At 38.7% G+C, this 19,107-nt stretch overlaps 1 pseudogene; it reads left to right on the forward strand.

The window, feature by feature from the left end:
- Positions 1-15,663: 15,663 nt before the first annotated feature.
- Positions 15,664-15,787, forward strand: LOC119417803 (annotated as a pseudogene).
- Positions 15,788-19,107: the final 3,320 nt, after the last annotated feature.

A 19,107-nucleotide genomic window follows, 5' to 3' on the forward strand; every position in this document is an offset into this window, starting at 1 on the left:
ACTGAAAAAATGTGATATCTTGAGCATTAAAGTCACAGTAAAGATCCTCAAATGTATCTGAGTAGAACCTCACACGCATGAACAGCAGCTAAACTAATATATTCTGTTATTGTAACAAATAAAACAAATTAAGGTGCAAACTGATGAATGAAAATGATAAAAATCCTTTCAGTTGTTCAGTTAGTTCACCTGAGCATGTTGAAACTTGTTTGAGAATAGATGGGCGTCCAGTTCACAAAGAATGAGCAGTTTAAAACTAAAATGTACAATTTGGAAGGATTCTGTTGCAGCTGCTGCTCAAAACAACAACATATTGTAATAATCTAAGACAAGATCTATGAGCGGTATAAGAAATGTAAAGAGAATCAGAATAAAACAATTAAATAAATAAAGCTACTTCCAGGGGCTCATCATGGTCACCACAGTGACTGCAAAACGGTGTCTGTCACTCCCTGACTGCCAAGTTAATGAGGCAGACAGAAATACAGACTGAAAATATGACTCAAAGGAATAGTCAACAACAGCCTGATCAAGAAAGCTCATCAGAGACTCTACTTCCTCAGGCGGCTGAGACGAGCTGGTCTGGGAAGCTCAGTCCTCACCTCCTTCTACAGGTGTGCAGTGGAGAGCGTCCTGTGCTCCAGCATCAACGTGTGGCATGGAGGCTGCACAGCTGCAGAAAGAAAAGCTTTGCAGAGAGTGGTGAAGGCTGCACAGAAGTCTGTTGGAATCAGCCTCCCCACCATCACAGACATTTACACCTCTAGATGCCGGAAGAGAGCCAACTGCATCATGAAGGACCCCACTCACCAAGCACACACACTTTTTACCCCGCTCCCCTCAGGCAGGAGGATAAGGAGCATTAAGTGTAGAACCACTAGACTGAGGAACAGCTTCTACCCTGAGGCTGTTTAGACTCTCTAACCAGGAAAATCACTGAAAAAATATCACTGTATGCCACTTGATTGTTATGTGCTGCTGATTATCCATGCTGCTGATCTCATGCTGCTGATTTGTTTCATGTTGCGGTGTTCATTCATACTCATCTGCTCACACAGACTCATGTTCGTGCTGCTGTTCGGCGTATTGTTTTTATACTACTAGGGCTTAGCGTATTTTTAGTTAAACATTGTTCTTAGTTCATATCTTAGATCTTATCACTGTTTTTCTTTTACAACTTGTACTTTTGTTGGATGTAACTGGGACCCCGTGTACACAATTTCGTTCCACCACGTGTGGTCCATATGATAAATAAAGAAACTTTGACTTTGAGAAAGCTGAGCTAAAACAAAATGTAACTATCGAATCATTGTAGTGCACTCTCTGTATTCAGGAGGAATTTGAAAGAAAGCCTTTAGTCCCATAGCAATGGTAGACACACTGGGTGAAGGAAAACAAGAAATGCTTGTTCTTATGTATAATTTGCTTTTTTATATATTAAAGGTTCATGGTGAGGAAGAGGACAAAACATTAGACAAGGTAGTAATAGGGGTACTTGAGTGCTTATGCATTCTTCTTCTTCTTCCGGCTTTTCCCTCTTCAGGGGTCACCACAGCGAGTCGTCTTCCTCCATCTCACTCTGTCCTCTGCACTTACCTCCATGTCCTCTCTAACTGCATCCATATATCTCCTCTGGCTTTTTCCTGGCAGCTGCATTTCTAACATCCTTCTACCAGTATACCCACTGTCCCTCCTCTGGACATGTTCAAACCATCTCAGTGTGGCCTCTCCAACTTTATCTCCCAGTTGTTCCACCTGTGCTGTACCTCTGATGATCTCATTCTTAATCTAATCCATCCTTGTCACTCCTAAGGAGAACCTCAACATCTTCATTTCTGCCACTTCCAGTTCTTTCTCCTGTCTTTTTGCCAGTGTTGAGGATGAGTCAACGTTGCCCTCTAATGTTGATGCAGAATTATAGGTGAGAATGACTGGATGGCGTTGCTGTTTGAAAAGGTTTTTGGTGGTGAATGAAATAAACACATATCTGAGACCCCCACCTCTCGCACAGTGATGGCTGGATATGGGCGCCAATGACCTCCGCAACCCATAAAGGAAGACGTGGGTAAAGTGAATGAATGGATGGATATATGCTGTATATCTGAGGGTGGAAAACCTCACAGATCAATACTAATGACTCAGTAGGCTGGTGAACTTTCATGCTTTCAAAACCCACATTACAGGATCTGTCTCTGGAGCAAAAACACCCACCAGGATCAAACCCGACACTCTGATCAATCAAATGATCAGTAAAGTGAGCTGGAGTCAGGGATAATAAAAACACAAACAACATTCACATTTAATTTGTGCATATAAAATAACGACATGATAAGTGTTTACAAGTCTGTTTAATAATGACATGGAAAAAGGGGGTTTACTAACTTAACACAAACACAGTTTTTCTATTTTAATTACTAAATAATAAGAAAGTTGCACCATTATTTTGCAAAAATGGCTGCAACAGTTAGAAGTAAAGTGATACTTTATGGTTTCATGACATGAACTCTGACTTTGTGCTTGTATGAACACCACGTAACGCCTTTCTAGTGCTAATATAATTCAGTTTTGATTTGATTAAACCTTTCATTTCGTCCTGGTTTTCCTCTAGTCACGGCGAGCTGGTCTCAGATAGCGTTAGTGTATTGTGGCTATGTCTAAAAGTTTCTGGTGCTGAGAAACAGAAGCTTTTCATTGTTCGTTGTTGAATACAGGAACACAGTCTCTTCTTCTTCTTTCTCTTCCCCATTATCTGTTTTCACACTGGCCTCTCTTAGACGCAGCCAAAACATTTCTTGTCCTTGCTCGGCTCTTGGTGCCTCCAGTTTTGAATCTCCAAATGTTTATAGTCTCACGTCTACAGTTGGATGTCCTTCATATCTGACTCCTGTGTCTTTTTGTATTCTGGTCTCCACGGACCCCTCTTCTTTGGAATCACATACGGTATATGTGCATGTGCAAAAAAACCACAAAAGTTGTTGTTCTTGTTTGTGGTTCAGGCTTTTCTCAGGTTACCTTCTAGATTCTGCATGACACACAAATGCATGCACACATGCACATCATTATTTTTAAATAATCAAAGCAAACTCAGATTTTTTTTCTTCCCTTTTTGAGTATATTGAGCATATGTTTAATTTAATATATGCAAACTCACACTATTACAAATGTTGGTCCTACTTTACAATAAGGCTCCCCTTATAGATGGCTAATAAATAGTTTATAGATACGTTATTAATTCCAAACACTTTATAAATCATTAATAACTGCCTATTATGCATTAAATAAGGGTGACAGAGAAACAAAACTGACCAGTTTGTTGCCAAATAGTGAGTCAAATTTGCCACCTATATATTTCATCTAGAGTTGTTATATTAAACATTTTAGACTAAGTTGCTACCTTGTGAGCACAAAGCATTTGAAAACCTATTTCTTTAGCATATAATATTGTACATTATCCCTGCATTATAAGTATCTACAACTAATATTATATCCTTAAAAATGTGTCAGATTTGGCTCACTATTTGGCAAGAAACTGGTCAGTTTTGTTTCTCTGTCACCCTTATTTAATGCATAATAAGCAGTTATTAATGATTTATAAAGTGTCTATAGAAGAATTAATACTTATCTATAAACTATTTATTAGCCAGCTATAAGTGAAGCCTTATTGTAAAGTGGTACCATAATGTACTTTTAAAGGTTCACTTTTATCTGAATCAACTGATGAAACAGAACTACACGCACGTAAATAATTATGTAGCAAACTCTATGAATAATGTAACTCCTGTCAAGGTTATTGCTTATATTTTTCACTGTTAAAGGATGACTTTTCATTTGAGGAAGTTTATCAGTGCCTACAGCTTGTCTAGATAAAACCATCTTGTTTGTATCTTTGCAGAGTGCCAACCTGGGCCCGTTGCCATCTCAAGCACGAAAGCATTTTGTGCCAAGAAAACAAAAAAGAAGCTTGTTATTAAAGCTGTCAGTGTGAGGTGTATGAGTTTATTTAACATGTCCACATCGCTCTTTGTATCAATGTAGTTTGGTTTCAATCAGGATTTGCGAGTCGATCGAAGTTAAATAAATCTTCTTGGAGTTCTTTAAAAATTTACGATGATCCATCAGCTGTTCTTGTTTTGTTTACCGTAACAAGAGGGTGGGGAAAAAGTCAAGAGGCAAACTTTTATTTAGAGCAAACTTTTATGACACTTTCTCCAACTGTCGGAAAAATAGGTACGTTCACAACAAGCCAAACATCCAAAGATTGAATATTCTATAAAATCTTTTTGATGTTCCAAGTGTTTGAAAATATACTCTTAAAAAAGTGTGGCTATTTCAGCCAGAGCACAAAGAACAAGACATTGATGAAAATAAATCAAATGACCATAAAATAACTAATGAATTAGTGGAATGAAACAAACATTGATGCTCAAATCAAAATATAAAGAAAATCTCATGAAAGTGATTTGCACCACTGAAAATAACTCAGTTACTACATCAAATTTAGCCCAGTATCTATAAAACTGATAGAGTTAAACATTTTGTTTAGGTTGGTTGCCTGTTACAGTCACGTTAAATTAGGTTGACTTTAAAAATTAACCGGCTGTACCATATTTTTCGGACTATAAGGCGCACTGGATTATAAGGCATAATATCAATGAACGGGTCTGTTTTCATACACAAGGCGTATTAAGCGAAACAAAACAGTCAGATAAATCAAACTTTATTAAACTCATTCACAATAATCACATGAAATCGGTTCGAGGTCAGTAAACACAACCAGAGTTAATACATAAGGTGCACCAGATTATATATAGAAAAAAAGAAATTTAAATTTTGTATGCCTCTTTTGTGACTGTCTGTTGTTGTCATTGTCATCACTCTTTGTGAAGAAATCAGGTCTCTTTTGTAAATGCGTCCCCGAGGCTCAATGGGATTAACCTGTCTAAATAAAGGTTGAACGAATAAGGCTCAAATGCGCTTTATAGTGCAAAAAATACGATATGTGCATATAAATCCTTACTTTTCTGCAAATTTTATTAAAACCTGTCCAATTGTTCATGAAACATTCAGTCAACAAACACATTAGCGCAAACACACAGACAGGTAAAAGCAATATCACCCACATTTCATCATTCGAAGCTAGATTAGATTAATCTAGATTAGATTATAAGAATAATGATCAGTGACAGATCTTCCAGGAAAAAAAATAATTATTGTAAAATGACTCAAACGAACATTTCCATCACTTTGCACTGACCCAAGGATGGAAACTATAACATTATTTCCTCCAACGCTCTGTCCTGATCTCTCCTTCCATGTTGTGACTTTATGTTTTCAGAGGAAAATACTGAACAAACAAGGCTTTGAACTGTTCTACATTACCTTTCTGTGTAAATTCATATTCAAAAAGCTCAATCTGAATGACATTTGTTGCTCATCGGTGTTGCCAAAACTAATCAGAAATCCATTTGCCTCTATTATTTTGTGTGTTTTGAGGATGTTTCTTAAAATATATTCCAGATAATGTTTACAAAAAGTCTCTCGCACTCTCTCTGGATAAATATCAGTGAAATGCCAAAATTTAGAAACAGGGTTGGGATTAATATCGACCAGTTGCTTGAACCATAATACTACATCTAGAAAATACATGTTGAATATATCTATATTTTAGTCTTATTTCTGCATCTGTGTGTTTGAGCAGTTACAGCTGAGTTTGTGATGTGGAACAGAAGATGTTGAGGTTTTAACTGCATGTTTTGAGCTGAAACCAGTTTGATCGGTGAGACCACAAGATGGAGCTGGTGTTAAGCCACAGAAAGCAGTAAATAGAGAATACCAGTGGTTTATGTTTAATCAGAGACATTTGAGTTCCTCATGAGTTTTTAATTAAAATGTCTTCGTTTTGCAGGAGTAAACCCAAAGTCTGTATTTTTCCTTTCAGTTATACGTCAGTGATGTTTATCTTTTTCAGAAAGCTGCAGCTTTCATCTGAGAAAGATCTTCTCTTGCTTTGTTCACGGCAATTCAGAAATGTAAAATACATCACCTCCGGTGTGAAGGCGGCCGAGTCACTCCCAGGAAAGACCTCCTAAACATGAACTATTCAGAACAGCTAACAGCTTTCATTTCTCTTCTTTAATTATTGGCAGCAGATAGAAGGAGAGTGAGATGGTGGAAGATGGAACGTTTATTTATGTGAACACGCCACACACTATTATTTTAAAAGGAATCGCCTCGGGGTGGTACAGTGCATCAGCTCCTCTTGTGCAGAGGAGACGAGTAGAGAGTAAAATAACTTGACAGGTCCTCTGGTTTTCACTTATGATGCAGATTTACCGGCATGACTTGTGGCTCACATGTGAACAGCACAAACTCATGACATGCACATACATGTACATGACAGCAGACATGCGCTAAAGGCCCAACAGTCCTTAAAGTATACACATCACCCGCTGCCTTTCATACCAGAGTATTAAACTATGATCATCTAATGTTAAGAAATGACAGTAGTATGGGTTGTGAATGACTCTCAGCTACTACCACACCAAATTTTAGCTCATAAAAACAAGACTAAACTGAAGCCATTTTCTGTGTTTTGCTAATAATGATTAGCTGTGGCAGCTATTTTGAATTACTGACTCCAAAAGTCAATCAATTATAGATATACAGATAATGATTACTTGCTGAAAGGTCTTTTAAAATGCATCTAGTGGGTTTTGAGATATTTTGCTAACAAGGATTGAATACAAAATTTCCTGTTAAAGTTTTATGCAACGACCCTGAAGCATAGCATTAGAGTATGTGTTGTGACTGACTCTCAGGTGCATTCTCACAAAATCTTAGCGCAACACCTGTAGAATTTATGGAGTTATACTAATTTTTGTGTTTCCTGAGGTCAATTGGCTGTGGCGGCCATCTTGAATTGGGTTGACTTCAAAAGCTAATCAGTTGTACATGTACATGTAGCAATTATATTCTGCAACTTTTAATAAAATCCAGCCAATAGTTCATGAGCTAGCTTGATAACAGACACCAGTGCACACACAGGTAAAAACATTATTGCACGCTTTCGCTTTTCTGCAGGAGATAATGAGCAAGTCATACAGCGGAGCTTGCTCCTTTCCTCTTCATGTCCTTCAACCTTTTAACTGAATATTCTCGAGCAATGTCTGAAATGTCATTTTGAATGAGAGGCCGCGAAATGGGGAGTAAAAGTAGGAGGAGGGAGGAGGATCATGTTTCACCAAAGGCCATGGTTACAGGAAGACATGCATTTGGCCCTCGTGCCATGGAGCACACAGTGACATTAACCTAATGAGGTTTTACGTAGTAATTAAGGCTCCACACTCAATGATGCTGCGAGTTGTCCCGTACCAACTGAGAATTAATTATTAGTATCAATCAATGATGTTATCTGTGGGTGTTAGTTAGTTAAAAGGGGAGACAGGCAGACAGTGGCATTTAGCTGTGATTAATGAATTGACCTTCCCTACAGCCTTGGCTGAGATCTTGAAAAATCTATTCCATTTCAAAGTGACCTCTGGGGTGGGGGGGTGGAACACCCATACTCTCAGCATCCACACACACACACACACACACACACACACGTGCATACACATGACCTTCAGTAACAGCGGTGCAGATGTAAGGGTTGATGTCACATGAAGTTCCTGAACTTCCTCACTCTGATGTCCAGACGACATGACTGAAGATCGTCAACGGTGTTGTGGACTGAACTGACGGCGGTCCACTCAGGCCTTAAAGGTGCCCATTGTGAAGTCACGAAGACTGGTCGAAAAAAATAAAAAAATAAAAAACATAAAGTTAGACACAAAATCTGCACAATATTTATTCACACATCGATGGTTAATGTGTCCTTAAATGAAAAACTTGTAAGTAAAATTTGTGACTGGATGTTATTGTTCTTTAGCCTACAGAAACAGCCAAAGTGACTAAAAATAGATCAACAATGGCCGTGTCCGCAGAAGAGCTGCTCGTGATCAAGAAGTCTGACAAATTTGATGTATCAGTGCACAAGTTCAGATTTGTTGAGTAAAGTACGCAGATTAAAAAAATAGGTTACCGTAATTTTCAGACTATTGAGTGCAACCGAATATAAGCCACGCCCACACACACAAAAAAATTAATAATTTTGTACATATATAGGCTGCGGGGCAGCACGGTGGCGCAACCGGTAGAGCTGCTACCTCTCGGCGTTCAGGTCCCCGGTTCAAATCCCGGTCCAGGGGCCCCTCTGGGTGGAGTTTGCATGTTCTCTCCATGCATGCATGGGTTTTCTCCGGGTACTCCGGTTTCCTCCCACAGACCAAAAACATGCATGTTAGGCTGATTGGTAACTCTGGTCCTGTGATGGACTTGTGACCTGTCCAGGGTGTCCCCCGCCCCTCGCACAGTGATTGCTGGACATGGGCACCGGTGACCCCCGTGACCCAAAATGGAAGGAGCGGGTAAAAGATAATGGATGGATGGATGTAGGCTGCGCTAGTGTATAAACCACGGGTGTCCACGTTGTACCGTGAGATATTTACACAGAATTTTAAAAAACTTTTAAATTAAATACATATTGGTAACATACACAAATATGTACAGCAGCCTAAATGTTTTTTTTTTCCTGAACAGTGCCTGTAACATGACTGGTTAAAACGAAAGTACAGTAGCCTACCAGGAAGTCATTGATCATATTCCTCCTGCTCAGAGCAAAAGTTGCTCTGCCCATGCAGGGGAGTCCCCCCTCACATCCTCTGCACATGGGTGTGTGTGTTTAGAATCCCTCCTCCTCGTTCTCTCCTCCCAGTTTCATTGGTCCACTGTGACCCAGTGATGTAGTAATCGAGACTGGTCTTGGTCTCAAAACTGGTCTTGAGACCACTTTTTGATGGTCTCGGACATTGAGGACATGGGATTTTATTTCAAGACCAGTCAAGACCACAAATATCACTAAATTGCCAGAATATTGTCCAGTTTATTTGTCCAGTACACAGTAACTGGAAGAAAGGGGAGCGTCTGTCTGCTGTAAAGCCTCATTCAGAACCAGTCACAGCTGCACTTTGGGTCAGAATAGACTCTAATAAGCAATCTAAAACACGACAATCAGTTAATAAATAGTTTTTTTTCTCATTTCAAATTGTTTCTGAACTGTTCGTGCTCTGCTGGAGCCTCGGTTCTATTACTGCGGTGAAGTTAGTTTTACATTGGACATTCGAGCTCCGTGGCTTCAGCGGTGTGTTCCTCTCGTTCGATCCGAAGCAGGCAGTCTGATTTCAGTCAGCTGAGCTCAGTCTGCCCCTCCTCCAAGATGTAATGGTTCTCTGTTCTCTGGTCAACAAATTACCGCAACAAACACTCTTCAGAAACAAAATGCAATATATTTTTACATAATTTGACCCACTGACACAAAATAATGTTAAACTACCCTAATAGATCTGACACACAAGACACCATCATTTATTTCTCATTTTAAAGCATTTTCTAATTAGTTACTGAGCAAAAAACACGATTTTTGAACAAATAAATTATATAAAATTAGAAAATGCTTTAAAATGGGTGCCTCGTCTGTCAGGTTTAGTAGAGTAATTTAACATGAGTTTTGTGTCCGTGGGTCACGTGACATGAAAATTATTGTGCAAAAACTACTGAATGTCTGATTTCTTTGTTATGTAGCTTTGGAAATTTACAAAAGCTGATACATTCATTCAAAAGCAAACTAAGTTGCAGTATGTAACTTTTATTAATTAAGAATAAACAAAAGTTACATAGTCTCTATGTGGCCCTGTGATGGACTTGCGACCTGTCCAGGGTGTACCCCGCCCCTCGCACATTGATGGCTGGACATGGGCACCGGCGACCCCCGTGACCCAAAAGTGGAAGAAGAAGGTAAAAGATAATGGATGGATGGATAAACGTTACATATGTTTTTTACATTTATGTTAAAACTGTCACTATGTCGTGACACTTTAGTATAAGACAGATGATCTGTGAACAGATTGAGCTCCAAGACTTGAGGTTTCGCCCTCCCTCAGTTTTGGTCTTGGACTTGGTATGGGGTTAGGTGGTCTTGACTAGAACACTGCTGTGACCTGTTCAGTAATTTCATTGGTCAGATTTTTTTTTTTTACCTTTATTTATACAGGTTAGTCTCATTGAGTCACGAGAACCCACCCCTTAAGAGAGACGTGTATTGGGCAGTTATGTGAGCGCCTGGGTGTGACGAGGCTCAATGTTTTGGTGGCATGAAGCTTGTGAGCCTGTTAAATAATGAAAAATAAAAAATCCATAAATTAGCCGCAGCATTGTGTAAGCCACGGTGTTCAAAGTGTGTAAAAACAGTAGCAGCTGATAGTCCGGACATTACGGTAGTAAACTGACACGTCCAGAAGAAGAAGGTGTTTGAATGCTGAGCTGTGTCTTTATGTTGCGTCACCACCTTGCTTGGGCTCTGATATTTATTCTTGAAATATATTCTATTTATTTCCCCATTCAGCAGCAGATTTACTCTTATATTTACACCTAAATGTCTTCTCTTTAATTTGAGACTTGTCTGATAGATGTAGAGTCTATTTGCAAAAAACTAGATTTTTTTTTTTTAACAATTTCTTATCCTCTGCTAACTAAGACATCCACAACACATAACAGTAACATAATAAGAACCAAATTTGTTTCTATCTATATTTTATTACAGTATTTGATCTAACTTTTATATATTTAGAAATTGTTACCACATGCCACGTTATGTAGACTATGTGCACACTGTGGTTCTTTCACGAAGTAAGAAAATTCAGGAGATAATGAGGATTGCATTAGGCTTTTACAGCCAAAGTGCTTACTGGGCTACAAAAGCCTTATATTATATTTATAATGCCGCCGAAGCTATTTGAAGAAAATTGCTGGATGTTTTATGCTTTTATTTCATGATATTTTATGCTTTAAGAACTGTAGAAGATGCAAAGGGAAGCTGAAGTAGCATTTGATGGGATAAGTAACTGTGGTTACTGAGCGAAAGAATAAAAATACCATTCATCTTGCAATGACACGGTAAAATGACTGACAAAGCTGTATCACACTGTAGAGACCTCATGCATTATAGGAAATACAATAAAAGTAATTTGCTGTTTAATTTACTGAGTTAAAACCCAAATATTAATTTGAAGGTTTAACGATTTATAAATTTTAAGATATTACTTTGAGGTTACGGTATGTGAGATCTTTGTGGGGAAACTAAATTCTTAAACTGCATATTTCAATAATATAAAATAATAATTTCCTTTTATGACCTCTTGGAAGCAGAATGATGTTTTTGTGACTGTACAAAATATCTTATTTGCCAGCAACTTTGTTCAAGAAACATTAATATAAGCACCAGATTTTGATTAGTGATCCAGGCCACTCAGCAAATAACCGTATTTTTGCTGCCATGTTCTTTCAGTACATGTGACTGCTTAAGATGTGTATTATTGTTCGCTGCCGGAAGGTGACGGCGGACAACAATGTTTTTTTCCCACGTTTGATGTGTGTGTTTGTGTTTATGCGTCAAAATATCTAATGGATCACAGGATGAATTTTAATGAAACTTTCAGAAAACAATCATTTGGAGTTAACTTCATTCAAGATGGCTGCCACACCTATTTGGAGTAAGCAAACATTAAGCTGCTATAACATGCATTTTTACTGCTATTGAGCTGAAATGTGTTGTGGTAGTAGCTGAGAGTCATTTATATCATTTGCTCTAAGCATGACACTTGGTGATATAGCATGAGGTCATGCATGAGGTTAGTGTTAGGGTTTGACAATATGATTACCGTACTTGCCGCCGTATTCGTCACACCGCCGTGTACGTTGCATCAGTTGGAATATGTCTAATAAAGTGGAAAAAAAACATAAATACGTTTCTTCGCCGTGTACATCGCATCTATTATCTGTCACCGCTGACATCCTGGAAACGTGTGCCGGTGTTGTGCCAAAAATCGATTGGCTGCCAAATGGCGGCTGAGGGAGCGTGCACGGGAGGGCTTTAACAAGAATTTAACAAGATTAACACAAAAATAATTATTTGTTTGCCCAGAATTATAGCAAAGGTGTGTCTCAGTCTAACTTTTCCTTAATAAATGCATTTTGACGTTCAAATCAGCTGCATTTCAAAAGCTGATTTGTGGAAGTGCGCAGAGGGACGACTCTCTGTGCATTCCTTAAACATTTAACAAGATAACCACCTGAAAACAATTATTTGTTTGCTCGACATTATAGTAAAGGTGTGTCTCAGTTGAACTTTTCCTTAATAAATGCACTTTAATGGTCAAATTAGCTGCATTTTGCCTGGGCGGCGCAGCGAAATGAAGCTGATTTGACGTTTTCTCCACGAGTACCAGAGAGCGATGAAGGTGGCTTTGTATGGCAAGCCAAGTGTCTCATTAATAGGTTATTAATGAGACACATGGCTTGCCGTATATGTCGAGAGCCCTCTAGTGGCTGAAAATTGACATGTTCAATATTTTCCATGTCATAATGAAGGAAATCGTCAGATCTCAACCAAAAATTGGTTTATAAATATGGAGAAAAATGTAAATACATCGCTTCCCTGTATAAGTTGCAGGCATGCTAATTTATGCCCCCCCCCCAAAAAAATTGCGACTTATACAGCAAAAATTATGGTACAACTTTTTCAGTTCTGAACGTAAGATGACATTAGTCTAAATATCTGGCATGAAAGGAGGCGAGTGCTATGCATTTATTTTTTTCCTTCAAAATTTTTCAAAATTTGTAATATTGCACTTTGAAATCATTTTAATCCAACATTCATTTTGCCTCATTTAGAAATGTGACTGTTGCGTGTTTAGTTTGACAGAGTGGCTTACTTAAAAAGTGACAAAACCAAGAAGACCGCTTCTATTGAGGATCAACAACCGCATCATTTAGGATGATCAGGATCTGTCTTCTGCACGGGTCACAGACCCAAATGTGCCAAACTTCAAATTTCATCAGGCAGCCACCTGGCTCTCCTTCCGTCTGAATCAACATCAGGTCAGCACAGATCACCTACAAATGAGGATGAAAGACGTGATTTTAAACAAGGCCACACAAAACTTGCACATGATGCTTTTTTTTCCTCACAAATTAAGTCTCGGAAGCAGATGTGTGACGCACACGCACAATTCCATCAATAGCTAACCTGCAGAGCTTGGTGCATTTCCCAGATGATGACAGCTACAGCACATAGTACCTGCGGTGCCACTTCTCAAAGCCCTGAAGGCATCATCGTGCCACGTTTCATCTCACCCACACATGAACGGCGCTTGCTGGCCGCCACACAACAAACTGTTTTTCCACTGTTTGTCGCCTGGATGCTTTTGTAGCAAAGCCAGCCAGTTCTAACAGCATACGTGGCGTGTTTGCAGCGTTTCTAAAGCTTTTTGCAATAATGGGCCCTCAGAGGCTGTTACTCAGGTGACCCTTGCCATAATGACCCAACAGCCTCATAAAGTATTCAAGACCATTGACTTTTCATTCAGGAGCTTGAAAACTGCAGAAAAGGACATAATAATGAGCATTATCCAGACTAGTGTACTCATTTGTGAAAATGATGACACAAATAGTGACAGAGGTTTCGGAGCCATGAAAGTGAAGAGAGTTGCCCGTGTCTGCAAAATGTCTTTATGGCCATATTCAACATGGCCTCTACGGCTATTTTATTACAGCAACAGTGGAACAATGGGGTAGCTGCTCTAAGGAGAAAAGAGCAGCACGTGCTGATCAATAAAACTTTACAGTCAATCCTAAATAGCTCAATGAAGTGGAGTATTAGACTGTCGTCTCCACTTAGCTGCAATCAGGACAAAATTCTGGATAAACTGTAATCTGGGCATAATCTGCTGAGTTTGACAGGTTTACAGTAATGAAGGAGGAGCGACGGTTGCAGACTGGGATGTTAGTTAGATGAAGAAGGTTAAATCAAGCATTACCGTTAAAGTTAATGCCTCGTTCCTTGAAGGAATGCATATCGCCCGCCTTTTTTTCTTGCTAGAGTTTTAAACTAAAATCATCTTAAAGCTGAGAGGGACAGAGTTACAGATGCTTTGGTCCAATCTTGTAAATGACGTTAAGCACCACCATTGTGTTAACTCTCAGAACGTGATGACGGTGACTTTCAGCCACTGCCACGTATGGTCACTCAATATATCAGCTGAGTTAGTTCCTTTTGTATGTTGACTGAAGTCAGTTAGCTGCAGTAGACATCTTGAATGGGGTTGACCCCAAATGTTAATGAGTTGTAGAAGTGCTCATAATGATTACTTTCTGAAAATTTGATCAAATATTGCTGTGCAGTTCATGAGATGTTTTGCTAACAGACAGATTTGACTCCAGTAGTTTGTGGCAAAGTATATATAAAAAACAGATCTTATGTAATTAATTAATTCTCAGAGCAGTGGTGATTTTAGCCTCTTTTTGAGGGGTGCTCAAGCACCCCTAAATTTTAACTCAGCGCCACTGAAAACGGAGCAGAGATTGGAGAAGGTGGGCCCGCTGGTTCAACTCCTGGTACTGACAACATCAAAAAACGTGGGTGGGATAGGTGAAGCATCCACACCTTCCTCCACCGTCATTTGCCCTACCCTGGGCCCTTGAGCAAGGCCCATAACCCCCACCAGCTGCTCCCCCGGGCACCCTAGATGGCAGCTCCCTGCTCCACACAGAGGGCTGTGGTAGCTCAGTGGTCTGTGGTTGCGTCAGGAAGGACATCGGGCGTAAAAACTATTGCTAAGTCTTCGTGCGAGGTGGTTCGCTGTGACGACCCCTGAAGAAGGGAGCAGCCGAAAGAAAAATAAAATAAAATAAACAAAAGAAAACCTGAAAATAAAGAAACCATCATTAGGATTTTGTAAAGAAACTCAGTTCTCAAATCTCAGATTCACCAAAATATTGAATGAATTTTAAATAAATATGGAATAAGTCAAGTCAAGTCAAGTCATATTTATTTATAGAGCACAATTTAAAACAGATAGACTGTTATCAATAAATGATGACACTCTTAAATGGACCAGCAAAATTTATGTTTTTTTATTTTGCATGAGTTGGGTCCTCAACACCACCTGTCAATCTGTCCAGTGGGCTCGTCAGCAACTGACCAATTAGCGATGGCAATTTGTCCCGAAGTGAAACGCCCCTTACCTGCAGGAGCTGCGCCCCCTTTTCGTCCGACAACACTGTCAGGGTTTTGCATTTTGAACGCTTTGCAGTCAGAGAGATTTCATGAAAAATCATCAGAAAAAATAATTAAACATGGTCATTGCACATGTATTTCAGATGTTTGTTACCCTGAGCATTCAGAAGATGTAATGCAGTTAATTCCATTTCCAAAACATAAACAGAGTCAGGAAAAACGTAAAAGATGATAAAGCCCTGCAGTCGACTTCATGAGCAGCTGAACATGACAGTCATAAACGGGAAGTACCACATGTTCATCTGTAAGAAGGTAACTGCAGGTAAATCCTCTGCTTTCTATCATAATTACATTGTATGCTTAATGGTTAAATTAAAGGTTAATGCTTAAAGCTAGTTATGTTTTGTGTTGCGTGTTTTATATGTAGATATATGTTGCAACTTCTGGACGCACAAGTTTAGTCTTTATTTGCTATGATCTTGATTGAGCTCTATGTTTACGGCCGAACCACCCCGAACACACCTGATCTCGTTTGATCTCGGAAGCTAAGCAGGGTCGCGTCTGGTTAGTCCCGTATTTGGATGGGAGACCACCTGGGAATACCAGATGCTGTAAGCTTCTGCACTTCTCATAAACCACACCATGGGGTGCGTTGTTCAAGCCAAGAACCATTGTCAGTACTGGGGGCTAAGCACCCCAAGATGTCAGATTCTAGAATCGCCCCTGTCTCATACTATATGATGGAAATAAGAATCTTTTAGCTCAGTGTTGGTAAAATTGATGGCCAGAGCAGATGCATTTATTCACTTATTTTTGTTCATGATGAAGTCACTTAGCAGTGGTGGCCATCTTGAATGGGGTTGACTCCATTAGCTGTAGATGGACATATTATGAAAACTTTCAGGAGTTTCATTAAAATATGTCCAGTGGTTTTTGCAATGTCTTGTTAAAAGTGAAACAAACATAAATTCACACGAAAATAACAGTTTTTTTTTATTTTTATTTACTAAAAATAAGATTATTTGGCTTAGAGTTTATTTGTAACCAAAAGTGAACAAAGGTAGTTACGTAGAGTTCATTTAGGATTTGCCAAGATAAAATTGTGAAAACAAGCGTATAATATGTCATCAAATTCATCCGAACTGAAACCAAAGATAATTAAAAAAATAAAAATCAAAGAATCAACATTTAAAAGTTATAACAGAACAAGTTAGTCTCCAGGCTGATGAAGTGCTCACATGCGTGTTTTTATTTGCTTCATGCACATTACACAATAAACTGTGCACAATTTCAGTTCAATTACAAAAACAAAATGAACAGCAAAATTGTGAGTGAGATTGAAACAGCTGTACAGCTATGAACCAATTTTAACCTCATCACAAACAAATGGCTCATTACTTTAGAAAGTCTGCTCTTAGCCTAAATACGAAAACTGCAGCCGAGAAACGCAGCAGTAAAAACACATCAAACGTGTAAAACCCACAGGTTTGAGCAGCGTTTCGTGTTGCTCTGCACGAGCAGCTGTAACAGCATCCTGTGTCAGAGTCAGTTTACAGGAAATGCATGAACTTTTAAATTTACTGACGTCTAGAACAATCACCGGAGGATTATTTTATTTGCATAGAGGATTACCTAAATTCAAATTTTGCAACAAAATCATTTTCATAACTGGAACTTTAAACGTTTTTAATCTACCGTATTTTTCGGACTATAAGGTGCACTGGATTATAAGGCTCACTGTCGATTTTTGAGAAAATGTAAAGATTTTAAATGCGCGTTATAGTCCGAAAAATACGGTAAACTGTAATTTTAACCACGTCAGGCCTGACAGAGGCATCGTCCGACTGAACTGTTTTCTTTTGTTAATATTTTAATCAAAACACAGACATCTAGAGCACAGCTATGAGCAGCAGGAACCTGAACGCTTCTGGCAATTGTGTGACGCTCTTGTTTTTTTTTTTAACACAACACTTCAGTGAAAAAGAACATTGTGTTTGATTAAGACTCTGAAGATAAATTGTAGGCTTCTAATTGGAGAGCTCATTATACTGTCAAATCCTCAAGAGAAAATGGAACCCATCCTTATAGCTGCAATCACAATGTCCATTTTCATTTGGGTTGATTTATTTATTTTATTTTTCTGATTCATCATTGAAAAACGTAAGGAGTGATAAACCTTATGCACATAGGAGTCGGCAGACGGTTATGTTTTTTCTCGTTTCTGTGTGTGGATGTATGCTCATGTGCTCATGTGCTTGTCTGTTAGCAAAATATCTCATGAACCACTGGATGAGTTTCATTTAAACTCGGACGTATATCTGCAACTGATTACTTTTTATACCAATTATTTACACAAAAAATGACTTTAACGCAACAATTTTATGTGGAAGTAGCCGAGAGTCAGACACAGTGCATATTCTGGGTGTTACGTCTACATCGTACAAAACATTATCAAGGTTGGATCAAAAAAACAATAATAGGCAATAATTCTAGTCTAAAACTCTGGAATGAAAGGCGGTGGGTGATGTACAGCATATTTTAAAAGTGGACTAAGCCTTTAGTTCAAGCTCAAGTATCTTTATTGTTGATTCATCACATGTGGTACATGAGGTGGAACAAAATTACAGTACTTGCCGCCATACATGTTGCACCGCCATATAAGTCGCATCAGTCCAAATATGTCTAATAAAGTGGAAAAAACATAAAAACAAGTCACTTCACTGTATAAGTCGCATCTATTATGTGTCACTGCTGACCACCCCGAAACATGGGCCGGTGTTGTGCCAAAAATCGATTGGATGCCAAATGGCAGCCGCAGGAGCGTGCACGGGAGAACTTTAACAAGAATTTAACAAGAGTAACACTTAACAATTATTTGTTTGCTCTAAATTAAAGCAAATGTATGTATCAGTTTAACTTTTCCTTAATAAATGCACTTTAATGGTCAAATCAGCTGCATTTCGCCTGAGCAGCACGGCAAAATGCAGCTGATTTGATGTTTGCTCCAGGAGTTCCAGAGCGAGACGAAGGTGGCTTAGTATGGCAAGCCAAGTGTCTCATTAATAGCCACTTTTACCAATTAATGAGACACTTGGCTTGGATATTAGTCAAGCACACTCTAGCAGCTGAAAATGGTAGTGTTCAATATTTTCCATGTCAGAATGAATGAAACTGACAGATCTCAGCCAAAAATTGGGTCATAAATATGGGGAGAAAAACTTATATTAGTCGCTTCAGTGTATAAGTCGCACGACTTGTAAATTTATACAAAAAGATGCGATTTATACAGCGAAAAATACAGTATGTACACAGGGTCCCAGTTACACTCACAATTAGCAAAATATAAAGTATATAAAAAAACAGGATCTAAGATATACACTAACATATATGCTAAACAAACACCATATGGTACCCTAAGAGATCTGAGATATATGCTAAACACTAATCATGTAAAACAATATGGCGTAACAACAGCAGCCCTTTATTTATCTGTAGTACACAATAAAACCTAAACTTCTGGAAAACAAAGCTTACTAACCAAGATGTTAATGAAGAAAAAGGAAAACGCAAGACTGCTCTGCAAAAATGTACTCCCAGCATATTTTAAAGAGCTTAGATTGATGAAGCATGTTACTGCTGAAGACAGTATGGGAGTGTGAAATTTCTTTAGTTTCCCAGTCTGTATTTGCATGACGATAGAGCTCATTAACTCTCATTATGCTCGCTGATTGAATCTGCAAACAATTTTGCTCAGGCTTTTTTATTTTTTTGTACGTCTAAACCTGATTAAGGAAAACAAACGACTTGTAGCATCTTTCTACTCCTAATACTGCATTTATCATCTTTGCAAGCAGAATCACAAATACATTTGCAGCTGTTTTTGCGAGACTCCCGCAGAAGATTAATAAAACATTACAGAGCACAGAGCCGTTCAAATT

The sequence above is a fragment of the Nematolebias whitei genome, chromosome 11, assembly GCF_014905685.2.
Source record: "Nematolebias whitei isolate Nwh7 chromosome 11, NemWhi1, whole genome shotgun sequence".
NCBI lineage: Eukaryota > Metazoa > Chordata > Actinopteri > Cyprinodontiformes > Rivulidae > Nematolebias > Nematolebias whitei.